This window comes from Sinohyriopsis cumingii, chromosome 12, assembly GCF_028554795.1.
Source record: "Sinohyriopsis cumingii isolate HCF-2022 chromosome 12, ASM2855479v2, whole genome shotgun sequence".
Lineage (NCBI taxonomy): Eukaryota > Metazoa > Mollusca > Bivalvia > Unionida > Unionidae > Sinohyriopsis > Sinohyriopsis cumingii.
The window spans coordinates 69,657,040-69,669,495 of record NC_142972.1 but is presented as its reverse complement, the minus strand read 5'-3'; positions in this window follow the sequence as shown (position 1 = coordinate 69,669,495).

Below are 12,456 nucleotides of genomic sequence, written 5' to 3'. Positions count from 1 at the left end.
TTGACGTGCCGTCACCGTGAACCATCGTAAGACTTCTTTGAGACTAGCTTCTAAGACACGGGCTCGTGTTTGTGGATCTTTTTCTCGGCTGATGCCATACAAGGCACGAATCAATTTGACGGGAAGATGCGACTGAAGGGACGTCATGTTCACACTGTGTGAGACAGACGAAAAAGGGTCTGAGGTTTTTATAGATTTTTTTTCATGGGGAGTGAAATGAAGTCGAGGACGGAGACGTGTACAGGACAGGCCCTCCGTCTTGGCACCAGTGGTGAAACAAGTGGGTACGAAATCGCAAATCCTCGGGGGTCGTAGGTTTCAAATCGACGAGTAAATAGGCGTGTGGCGTTTGAGTGGCATCGTCGTACGCCTGAGTCAGCCAAGGCGTTCCTAACTGTTTGGCTAAGACTTGCACTTGCGATTTATCTCGAGGGCTTTTAAACAAGACCACGTAATGCGCATTGAGACTGATGGTGCGATGGGCTTTACTTTGTTGAAACAAATTTTGGGTGATGTAAACGACACTGGCATTACGGTGATGCCCTTTGCGCGTAAACCACAATTTAATTTCTTCTTCGTCTTCTCCTAACATGTCGTCGAAAATGACCAAATGGGTTAGACGGGAGTCAGAGACGATGCCGTCGTCTTCTTTAGGAATGCCTTCCACAAACACGATGGAATCGCCTTGACTTTCTCGCAAGAGGCTGTACGCCGATTGCCACTCTTTGTAACACCACACGATCCGTTGAGGGGGCCGATCGATCAAATGATGTTTATGTTCGATCAAACGTTTGACGAATTCGGTTTTGCCTGAACCGCTAGGTCCAGCAATGAGCATGTTAAAGGGATGGCGAAGATACAAAGCCTCCCAACTGGCACGATCTAAGTGTTCGTCGATGACTTTGACAGTAGAGGAAGAGGGAGCAGAGACAGCAGAGGTAGCCATGGTATGAGAAATGTCACTTGTGACACGAAAAAACAAACAAGACAAGAGTTTATATACTTTTTCAGAACACGTTTATTGAATGTTTCAAATATGAACACGAAAGACAAAAATACATACAACCCAAATAGTGATGTACAGGAATATAAAACACAGCAAAGCGATCAAAGTGGAATATAAACAAGTGTCTGTACAACATGTTTTGGTTAACCAAGATGTCCTAGGGACAGTGTGTAATGTTCTTACAGTCTCTACATGAGGTATTGTCACACAAGTGTCCTCCCGGAATGACCTTTCAGGCATGTCCATGACAGTCCTGTCCTGAAGCGAGTGGTTGTTCTCGGTGACGGGTTCTTCTGGCACCGTCACTAACACAGGTTGAAAAGTAACTTTTTTCCTTGAACAACTCTTGTGCATACTGGGCCACTTCTTGGGTCCAAGCCTCAAAACCCCCCTTTTTCCAATCACGAACATCTGTCCAATGAGGGTGTAAGTCACAAGCTACACACACATCGTCATACACGTCTTGGGTCGCTAAAAGTTGACGAATCTTTTTTTCCTGTTGAGGTCGAGAAGTATCCAGATGAAAACGCAAGGCTTTGAGCAAAAGGAGTTTTTCGTGACCATTTAAGGCCATGGAGGTGGTAAGTACTGATCGTAAAGAGTCCACAAAGAATCGGCTGGTAAACGAAATCCCAGAAAACAAGTCACTAAGACACACACCACTTGTCGTCCAAAATTGAATGGATACAGTTCTTGTAATAATTGATGGTAATGATCCACGGTTTGAATATGGTCATTGAGTTCCTTCCACGGAATCTGTTGGATGACATGTGACATAAACCGTGGCATGGCAGCCTCTTTTTATATTCTCTTTTTTTCGGATGCAATAGACGTACTTTCTAGCCAGAGATCTTCGTTCTCCAGTAGGGAATCTAAATCTTGCATACTGTAACCGAAACGTCAGAGTTCGTTTAGGTGTTTCCTCTTCCTCTAAGTAGATTCCACGTAAAATATGTTGGTAATCCTTTAACTTGTCTTCCTCAATGTATTGCTGTAGGTGAATCTCGAAGTAACCATAATCATGAACATGTCGATCATTAGCGACCTCAAAGTTTTGAACAATGTCTGACCATTGAAAGAATTTCTGACGAATCAGTTCTTTTATACCATTCAAGTACCAGTGGTTAAAGATCTGGTGACGTATCGGATGCAATTGTTCTTTACGTTTCACTTGTATTTTCACCAGCTCTCGGTAAATGCGTTCTCTCAACTCCACAGGCAAAGCACGAATGTTCTCTTGTAAAGTATCCATGAATAGGTCATACTAAATCCTCTTTGGTCTGACACAAGAAATGTACTCTTTGCACAAACATGGTTTCACTTCAGTGTCGAATTTAAATCGTTGAGTCACTAATCTACACATTACAATTCGTTCAGAAGTTTCCTCTTTCACCAAGTTGACATTGTGTGAAAGATGTTGGTAATTCGTTAACTCTTCCTCTGGAATTCGATGCAATACGTTTACAATGTAGTAAATAGAATCGTCAATACCAAACCATTCCTTTTTATAACCAGGAGGTCGTTGATCAATGTCTGTCCAATGGAACACTTTCAATTGAATCAGTCCTTGTATAGCCTTCAGGTACCAGTGGTTCAAACACCGGTGACGTATCGGATGCAATTGTTCTTTACGTTTCACTTGTATTTTGACCAGCTCTCGGTAAATGCGTTCTCTCAACTCCACAGGCAAAGCACAAATGTTCTCTTGTAAAGTATCCATGAACAGATGATTATGGTAAGAAGTTACTTCAATGTCTCGGTCCCACTAAAGGTAAGTAATGACAATTCGGTGACCATCGAGCATGTTCTACGTAGGCCGAATCTTGCGGTTCCCAGTGGTGAAGTGACACACCGCAACTGAAGCACTTGACTTTATCTCCTTCGCCCAAGTAGAAAAATCCGGCTCTGGCTAATTCTTCGGGGGTCGGTCCTCCCAGATACTTTGGCCATTTTCCTTTGAACGATTGAAGACGATTTTCAAAGTCGCAGTATTCCGACGAACGCACAGGAAACGAATATTCGTTTTTCACAGGTTCGTTTCGATGAGGGTTGAGTGAAATGGGTAGGAGTTTGCTCAGGGCTGGATGACATCCGTAGGGAGGTAAACGTGAAGGTCGACATTCCCCTTTAAAACGAAACCCAGTAAAATGTCCAAGAGGACGAGCAGCATCGCTTTCGCATCCCACAGGTTTGACACGCACAGCATCACTTTCCATGACAGGGGTAGGGGCACTAAAGTTCCCATGATGCTTTACGGCATCGCTCAGGTCACAAGGTACAGCATCGGTCCCATCGCAAGGCTCACAATCGCACTCGTCTGCAAACTCCGTTACGCAATTACAATGGTAACCACATGGACAATCGCAGTTTCCTTCCGGACATTTTCCGTCGCAATGCATGGGTCTTATCCATCCAATATTAGTCACACTAGAGGAAGATACAACTTTTTTACAATCCCCAAACTGAAACGATGTCTTTTTCAAAGTATTCATCTTGTTCGCTCGGTCTTGGTAGTCACAATGAACTATCGATCTTGACCATAGCCCCTTTTTTATACTAGTCTCAATGCAGTCTCCAACTTGTACATCTTTCCTTTTTTACGTTTTTTATGTCCTGTTCTGGAAGGTACCGTCTCTAAGGTACCGTCAACATTGTACCGTAGTGTGATGGGTGGAAAGGCCATAGAAAGGTAAGGGCAGTGCGGAGACCATCGAGTATGCTCCAGAATAGCTGAATCTTTATAGATACATAGATCCATTCGTAACTTCAGTCCGCAAGCGAAACACTGTACCTCGTATCCCAATCCTGACTCAGGTCCCAAGTAGACAAATCCTGTTCTAGCTAAAACATGCGAAGAAGGTAATCCTTCCCTATTCGTAGGCCATTTCTGAAACGTGTCCAATCGACGGGCACAATCACAATAGTCAGGTAAGAAGACTGGAAAATGGTAGGGTTTGAACTTGGAGTTCTCATCGGGTTTCTCACTCGATTCTTGCTGTGGCGAAGTCATCTTTCTGGTGGGGTAACTATCCTCTTACAACCAATGTTTTATACCAACGTGTCCATACGGTAAGGTGAAATGATTGGGAAGTCGAACTCGCTTCTGGTACACGATTTGATAGACTTTTTCCAAGGGCCGACTGACGATGTGGTGAGTGGGTAAACGTACAATCTTGTTCGGTTGGTAGGTGGTCACTTTAAAGTTTCCATCCTCTCCCGATTGCAAGGCTTCTTTCAATACCCCAAAGTTGACCACTCGACTGGTACGATAATTCAGAGTCAGTCCTTTCACTTTGCACGTCGTGTGCACTTCTCCTTGTTTGTCACGGTATTCGTAGCCGTAATTTTTGGGACCGCCACTGACGAAACTTAGAATCTTGTCGTCGGGATGTTCGTCTGTCCAGGCTCCTAAACGGTCTCCTTCGATGTTAGGGTGATGTTGAATCGGGTGATGGATGTAAATGCAACTGTCCGTGTCAAAGTACAGGACGCGTTCTTCTAACAGTTCTAAAGCTTCGTACAATTTTAAGCGAGCATGGGCTGTCACGTAAGCCGCAATGATGACATTTCCAAAAGGGTCGTCTTGTACAAAGTCCAGATCTTCTTCGTAATTGACCAAGATTAAATTCTCTCGAACGACGTCCACGTGTTTCATGTATTTGGTTTTATCATGAATCATCTGGAAGTAGCGGGAAGGTTCTGTCAAATATTCCGTCTTGGGTAAACACGGTCGTTGTGCCATTTTACCCCACAAGCAATTTAACATCACTTTGGCAAACGATCGCCTGCCTTCGTTTTTCTCGATGTGGTCTAAAGTGATGCCTTCTTGTTCCCGGTATTTCTCTTTGAATTGTATTTGGTCTTCGGGAGTGTGACACCAGGAAGGATAGCCGCTGGCTTCTTGCTTCAGTTTCAAAAAGGCATCCACGTAGTCGGCGAAAATGCCTTTCTGAGTAGGGTCACCCTTGTGGTATTGTTGTGTCTTGGGAAAGTGACAAATTTCGTACACTTCTAACAGTTGGTATCCCATGTCCAGAGCTTTGAACAATTCTACGCTGACCCAGGTTCCCGTCAAGGCCCGTTCTTCCTGGGTGTGATGACAAGGTTGGTCTTGGTTGCACGTTTCGGCACAAGTACGGCACAAGGGAAACATCAGTTTGCCTTGACAATGGTGAGGTAAGACGGGATGGTAGAGGTTGGTGGGAGGCAAAACTTTGCACTTGATCAAGCCTTCGTATTGTCGAATGTTTTTCAGGTCGATGTGTTCCGTCAGCAATTGTGGGTGCCCTACGGGAAAACGACAATATTTGCACACGTAGGGATACAGCGAACACACGTCCAAGTATTTGATTTCTTCTCCTTTCTCTTCGTCGGCTTGGTACAGCAAACAGGTGGCATTGGTCCTTCCTCCGTACAAACTATCCCTCGGGTTCAGCGGGTCCATGAACTGGTAACTTTCCACGAGACGTTTAAACTCGGGATCGGTTTTCATACGGTGATCGTACTCGTGTTCCCACATTTCCACCACTTGGTATCCTTCCTGTTCTAACTTTAGGCGTCGCTGACAAGTGTCCTGGTACAAGTCTTCCATGGTTCGTTGCAAAAACTGATTTTTAGTACCACGGTCAGGGTAACAGACGGGACATCCGTGAAATAAGCAACCGTTAAACTCGTACACGATCTTGGGGTTTTCTAAGTCCCAGCCATCTACCGAATATGTTCCGATGGTCTTTTCGCCCCCTCCGTTGCGGGCATGCTGAATCCACTTGTCTTCCTTGTCGCACAAGTAATGTAACCAACGTAGGGCTTTGACCGAGTATTGACGTTTGACAAAGTGGGTCGTTTGAGGACTGATGACAGCCACGGTGTTTTCAGGCATGAATCGTTGTCGATACACTAAGGAACACGCTTTGGCAATGGTGCAAGCTTCTTTCAAAGGATCGACCCCTCCGTGTTCCATGAACAGTTCTCGAAATTTCCCACAGCAACGCCGTAAAATGTCCACGTCGGAACGACAATACTTTAGCATTTCTTCCTGAAAGTCGAAAGGGTCCGAAGCGTGAGCCTGGTACCAAGCGTAGAAAGCTTCTCGTTGTTCGGTACGCATGTTGTCGGGGTCGTAATAGTGAGCCTCAGGTAAATGGGGTAGAACGGCGTGTTGATTGGCTTCCGTATTGAAAAAGTGTGGAAAGTACCCTTTAGCCATTTCTGTCATTCCAAACGTTTTAGGCATTCGACTCAAAGGCATGGCCAAATAGCTCATCGAATCTTTAAACTGTACTTGTCCCACTTGCATGAAAATGATTTTGGCTCCGTTCAAAGTCACTTTAGGACGCTCGGTGCCTTGTTCCGTATAGTACCTCAAAAGAAACTGTCCATCGTATCCGGAGAAATTGTGAGCCATCACCGTGGCATGACGATGACAATCTCCGTAACGTTCGATGTCCTCTTGGCTCCACGTCTTGTCGATGGGGTCTAAGACCCATTGTGCAAAATCGGCTAACGTGTTCGGTCCCCGAAAGATTTTTTCACGTCCTCCAGGAATCTTGCTGCAGTGAGGGCAATGACTGAAGATAGGTTCTTGAATGCACTTCTCGCACGCTCGATGAGCCACGCAAAAATTAGGAATGTGAATGCCGGTCTCTTGCATGCATTCGAAATCGAAAAAGATGAAATTGCCTTTCTTCTTGTGACCGTCCTCTTTCTCTGGTGAGGGTTGGTATTTTTGCACGTAGCATTGGTGTTCCAAGTCCACGATGTGGTGACAAATGTGACATTTTTTCTTTCCTCGACATACGTGTGCCTTGGCATTATTGGTAAGTATGCCTTGTCCACACGTAGGGCACAATCTCAGCAGTTGACAAGCGCATTTCTTCTGTGAACCTTGCGTCTTCAGATGTTGTTGGTAACAGGTAGGGCTGACAAACGTGCGCAGACAAGTTGAACAAGGCACTGGTTCTTCGCTCAGACAGGGTGGAGAGGCCAAACATCCTGAGCATTTCCATCCACAATGTTTGTGTTGCTCTCGATTATTATAACCATAGTCACATTTCTCACAATAATAAACATATCTCAGGAATCCAGTGATACTGGTAATGGTATCGAAATGGTCATCGTGATGATAAAGGTGAATGTATTTTCCGTCCTTAAAATCTTGGCCTCGAAACAATAGAGGTCCGCGCATTTCTTGAGGGTGCACTTTCAAGGTGTATCGTGGAGCTAGGACATCTTGCAATTTTTGCATCTCGGGAATGCCACAGGGTGTGTCTTTGGGCAGTCCGGCTTGTTGTAACAGGAGTTCTGCTTCGTTTCGTTGTTTGGCTCGGTCGGAACGTTGAATAGTGTTCCAGGTTCTTTTCCATTCTACCGTGTCGTTCTTGTTGGCATAGGTTCGTCCCACCACGATGGCACGGGCTAAACACATCTGGTCATGAGGGTTGTTAATTCGGACGAGACTCGTTTTGGTGTTGCGAAGGTCGTCCACCAATAACATCTTTTTGCGTCCAGTCCCTTGAGGAGGAGAGACGTGGGTCATGTCCAGTGTGGCTTTTCCATCGGTGATGTCAAACTGATCATTAGATTGTTGTACGTGTTGAATCTTGTCCATGACTTTGGAAGCAGTCAATTCTGCAGGGGTGCTAAACTCGATCCAAACAGGGGATTTCAAACCGTCGTGTTGTATGGAAAGTCTCAAGCGATCGTCTTCTTTGGGTTGACATTGTCGCTTGAGTGCAGTGAGCAAAGAATCCCACACCTCAGTGATGAACCCTTCTGCTTTCTCTAACGGCACTTCAGCCTTGAAATCTTTAAACTTCACCGTGTATTTGTAAGCCGTGGTTCTAAATTTTCTAGAGGAGCGCTTTTCCGTCTCTCGAATGGAATAGTAATTTTCAGGGTTAACTAAGGGTGATGAACTTGGTTTAGAGGGTTCGGATTCTGGTTCACTCATGTCCTCTTCAAAATCACTGGCATGAATTTGTGCCAAGATCTCAGCCCATGTACGAGGCGATAGATCAAGTTTCTGCCTCTTACTTTCTTCTTCTTTCTTCTCGAATGAATGGGATCGTTTCATCTTGAAAGCAAAAAGTCAAATGACTCAAGTTCAAACACCATAAACTACTTTATAGTCATAGCAGACCAGCGTATATAAAAGGGTGTGTGTCTTGTCCTTTCACTATTCATTTCACTCTCGAGCCGAGCACAACGATGGAAGAGACTGACCAGATGGAACGTTTCGTCAGAGCTTTGCGAGGGGTCATTAGAAAATTCTCTTCAGACCAGCCTACGGACTACTCTCCTTCCTTTAGAGATAAAAGTCAAGATACTTGCTATATCTGTCAGAAGAAAGGGCATTGGTCTTCAGAGTGTCCAGACCGTCAAAAAAGAAAAAAAACAGGGGATAAAAGAGACAAAAGTCAAGATACCTGTTATTATTGTAAAGAAAAAGGACATTGGTCTCCAGATTGCCCAAAAAAGAAACAAGAGGAGTCAGAAGAAGAGAGGAATTCTTCAGAAGAAGAGAGGGATTCTTCTGAGGAAGAAAGAAGACAGGTGAAGAAAAAGAAACAGGAGAAAAAAAGAAGAAGGGAAGAAAGCGAGGAGGAAGAAGAGGAAAAGAGTGTGACGGTGAAGAAATTCAAAAAACAGAGAGACTAAAGAAGGAGAAAAGAAGAAATTAATGAACTTTTTATTAAAGTGTTGTGTTATAAATTGTGAATTGGATTGTAAAAAAATGGAGAAAAGAATAAATGAATGATATAAGGTAAGTGTCTTTGAGTTGTGATTTTAAAATAAGAAGCTACACTCACGCACTCATACACAGACACGTATTAAAAGGGTAACATGGGTGAGTTTTTTTTTGAGTTATTGGCAAATTGAAATTGTATTTCTTTTCGAGAAATGTGGGTGGCCCTGAAAAGGGCCTTTTTCTTCATGGTGTAGGGGTGAGTTTAAGCAATCAATTTTAACTGCCTTAAGCCTTTGCCACGGCCAAGGCCTACTTCTGGACTGCGTAATGTTGATGATGATAATGATTGGGTTGAAATCACTAAGGGTGGTACGGTAGGCTTAGTCACAGGGTTGACGTGTTTAGCTCGGGAAGGTCGTATTCTCTTCGGTCGTGATAAAGAAGTCTGATACATTTGTTTCAGACTTCTTAACTCCGCTAAAATGTCCAACAGTACCGTGACCGTTTGATTTTCACCCTCTTGTTTCTTTGCTGCTACTTCTTCTTGCTGTTGTTGCTGTTGTTTTTTTCTTACCTCTTCTTCTTGTTGCTGTTGCTGTAGGAGAAAAGTCTGTTCCGCTTCCTTTTGTCGTTGTATAAATTTCTCCAATTCTTCTTTCTGTCTCTGTCTAAAATTCTCCACTTGCGGTAATGAAGAAAGTAACGAAGGTTCCGGAACAAATTCTTGCGAGGAGAGAAAATCCACAAAATCCCAATTCACCTCTTCTGAAAGTAAGTCCGGGTTCCCTTGGGCAGTCTCCCCTGCTGGTGCACCCTACTGGATCGTTTTCTGAGTTTCCGTCATGTTGAATCACTGTCGCATAGATTGACTGCACACAAGCGCTAGCGAATCTATACTGACTACGTGACGTCACAGACTGCTCTCTTCGGATTGGATGCGAGCTGACTGAATTCTGTAACGCGTGTTCGGATTGGTAAATGAACTCAATCCGTTTCAATCCTTTCTGTCCCTATAAATAAGCGCCGTTGACTGCATTGATTCACCTGTTCTCGTCGCTTCAAGATGTGGACTACAGTTGAGTCATCCACCCTTGTGTCTTCCATGATGTTTCGGACAGACTTGCTCATGTATGTCCGATCGAAGTGGACCGTTGTCCACAGGACAAACACCAGCCTGTGGATACGTAGGATCTACGTCGAAAGACAAGGATGCCTAAAAAGAGTGCTGATGTACGGACCAACAGTGAGACGTAGCCTAAGAACAAGAAGAAGACCAATGCGGTGCCATTTATGTTAATGAATACATTAACATAAAACCCAAAGGCCCTTTTCAGGGCCAGCCATATTTCTCGAAAAGAGATAGTCTTTTGAATTGCCTACCCCTTTTTAAAAAAATTTTTTTATTTTTTTTTTATTTTTTAAAAAAAATCCTATATTCAATTTCCCTTGACGCTAGATTGACCCACGATTTATTCCCATGTTAAATTCCCCTTGTACGTAGAGTGACCCACGATTTATTCCCATGTTAAATTCCCCTTGTACGTAGAGTGACCCACGATTTTTCGCCATGTTAAATTTCCATTGTACGTAGAGTGACCCAGGGGTCCCTGTAATGCTAATTCCCATTGTACGTAGGGTGCCCCACTTCACTACTAATGGGCTTAAATAACTGTTATGTACCCGTAGCAAATTCAGCTTGTGCTTCTGGACGTTCTTGAAGTTTTTGTCTTACAGAATCACGAACAGGAAGAAATTTTTTGATTGCTCCTAGACGCTCTCGTGCTAATCTAGCGGAATATGGTTTTCCGATGTGTGCCATTATTAATATAATAATGGTTTGATTTATAGCAGCAGAGAGGGTGCTGTCTCAAACTTGGTTATTTTGCGATTTTCCAGGAAGGCTTATTTTGCGAAACGGAGAGTGAACCAATTAGAGGTTGTACACGCTCTCTCTCTCTCTCTCTCTCTCACACACACACACACAAACACACACACACACACACACACATATACAATTACTTAGTATATTGAGAATACTTGATAATTTTGTGCGTGCATTACGATACGAGACCATTGAAAACTAAATCGAACAGTACTTAAACAGTAGATTGTAAATCAAACCTGGGAGAAATTTCAATAAATCTGAATCATAGTTCTCTTTGTATCAGGTACACTAAATGTTACTTGGACCAGTCAAACTTTAATGTAATTAATTAAGAGCTGTTAGCAATGAGTGCACTCCCTCTCAATCAGTTTGCTCTGTAGAGCCGAACACAGGAAAGCGTGTGGGCCTCTCTCAATCAGTTTGCTCTGTAGTGCCGAACACTGGAAAACGTGTGGGGCCCTCTCCATCAGTTTGCTCTGTAGTGCCGAGCAAAGGAAAACGTGTGGGGCCTCTCTCAATCGGAATCAGGTCACAATTAATACTTCCAGTTCAGTACCCACGAATCTAGTTCTAGTCTATTTTTAGAACATTTTTTCCTCTCATTTTTTGGTGATAGAAGAGTTCTATTTATGCATTTTTTGGTATGGATTTAAAGGTAATTGTTTATTCTTGAGAATATGAGCTCAGGATGTTGTTTTCCTTGTGTATTTCGGCGACAGAGCACAATGAATAATAAGGCCTTGGTGATGATCCAGGAGTGAAATCTGTATTCTGTTTACATGCTGCTCTGTTGACAGTCCAGACTCACAAAACAATGCAGGTCAACCTTTGACAAGAACTTCACCGTGAAGTCATCTTTGAAGGTATTTTAGATTAACATATGATTTGCATTGATTGTCACACAGTGGAAAGGTCAGTATTGAGAAACAAATGTAGAGAACATAAAGTAAAGTTAATTGTGTTCTATATCAAATCAGTTTTCGCTGTAGTGCCAAACACAGGAAAACGTGTGGGGCCCTCTCAATCAGTTTGCTCTGTAGTGCCGAGCAAAGGAAAACGTGTGGGGCCTCTCTCAATCAGTTTGTTTTGTAGTGCAGAACACAGAAAACGTGTTTGGGAAACCAGAGTTAGGAGAAGATGGGAATTCACAGATCATGACTAAATGATGACGTATAATGATTAATGTCTAACTCCACCAAGTCTCATCAATAAAACCAAGATCCCATGTACATATAAAGACAAAAAGAGACACCTCTTTCCATGGTGGAGTTGTTATGTATATTTGATAATTTAATTGTTTGTAAGTTTTAAAATCTTTTTATTTTTTATTTCATACGTCATCGCCTTCCATTTTAGATTTTTCGTCGGGACTCTAACTTGAATTCATTAGAATATTTCATTACTAGGACTTCTAAAATTTAATTCTTGGATTATTCTTGGAATAATTTTGGATTTGAGCCTTAAAACTGTAGGTTCTATTTTTTACATTGTTTTTCCAGGAAAGTAAATTTTTTGTTACTTTTTTCAAAGCTTGTTGTTTTCACTCTCTTTTTTTTTAGTTACTGTTTATTAGAGCCTAACCACGTAACAGAGTTGACAAGTCACACAAGCCTATAAAACAGAGTTGACAAGTCACACAAGGCTGTACAACAAAGTTCACATCAATTTACATAATATGTCGAATGGTTCTTGAGCTGTGTTGATTATAAACAGCATCCCATGGAGAAATATAAATGCTGACATATAAATTAACGCAGACGGTACAAAACTTGTCGAATTCAATCAGAATATTATTAACGGTATTTGAGATATACTGATTGAAAACAACATTCCAAGTTTCCACATGAAGACAAGAAGATGCGCCACGAGGGGCATATC